This window comes from Perkinsus marinus (genome assembly GCF_000006405.1).
Source record: "Perkinsus marinus ATCC 50983 genomic scaffold scf_1104296967044, whole genome shotgun sequence".
In the NCBI taxonomy this organism is placed as follows: domain Eukaryota; phylum Perkinsozoa; order Perkinsida; family Perkinsidae; genus Perkinsus; species Perkinsus marinus.
Genome location: NW_003203695.1, coordinates 1 through 923, shown reverse-complemented (window position 1 = coordinate 923; position 923 = coordinate 1). Strand labels below are relative to the sequence as shown.

Below are 923 nucleotides of genomic sequence, written 5' to 3'. Positions count from 1 at the left end.
AGACATCTGAGCAGTCTCGCTTCGATCCTCATAGCGACTCCGATGGACATTATGAACGAGTAGGGTGCGAACGAACTGATGCGCAGGACATTGAGGAACATTGATGAGAATTGATGTATATCCCAAGAAAATGTATCTACCTCTAGACTCTTATCCTATATAAGCCCTACCATTTCAGCGAATTCGCTGTCGTTGCAGCCATCATTTGAGAAGAGACCTCTTACGAAGAGTGCGAACGATACCATTACTACGCCGACGTTCTTGTCAAAGCGCTGGGCTACGTATGCAAGAATGCGAGTCAGCTAAATATCATCGTCCTTGCTGAGGTGTTCCGCGATGCTGTGAGCCACTCCCCTAGCAACATGAACAGGGTGGCGATTCTCATGGGCAGAGATGAAATCCTCTGCGTCTTCCAGACAGCGTGTCCGAGTGGTTAAGGAGGTGGACTTGAAATCCATTAGGCTATGCCTGCGCAGGTTCGAATCCTGCCGCTGTCGTATGTCTGATGGCGTATGGGTTTTCAAGACATCTGAGCAGTCTCGCTTTCGAATCCTCATAGCGACTCCGATGGACATTATGAGCGAGTAGGATGCGAGCGAACTGATGCGCATGACATTTGAGGAACATTGATGAGAATTGATGTATATCCCAAAAAATGTATCTACCTCTAGACTCTTATCCTATATAAGCCCTACCATTTCAGCGAATTCGCTGTCGTTGCAGCCATCATTTGGGAAGAGACCTCTCACGAAGAGTGCGAACGATACCATTACTACGCCGACGTTCTTGTCAAAGAGCTGGGCTACGTATGCAAGAATGCGAGTCAGCTTAATATCATCGTCCTTGCTGAGGCGCTCCGCGATGCTGTGAGCCACTCCTCTAGCAACATGAACAGGGTGGCGATTCTCATGGGCAGAGATGAG

The 923-nt window shown here is 48.5% G+C and overlaps 1 non-coding gene across 1 annotated transcript; it reads left to right on the top strand.

Moving 5' to 3' along the window:
• The first annotated feature begins 415 nt into the window (after positions 1 to 415).
• Pmar_PMAR022425 lies at positions 416 to 497 on the top strand. Its single transcript has one exon. It is a non-coding gene; the product is annotated as a tRNA-Ser (tRNA).
• The last annotated feature ends 426 nt before the right edge of the window (positions 498 to 923 follow it).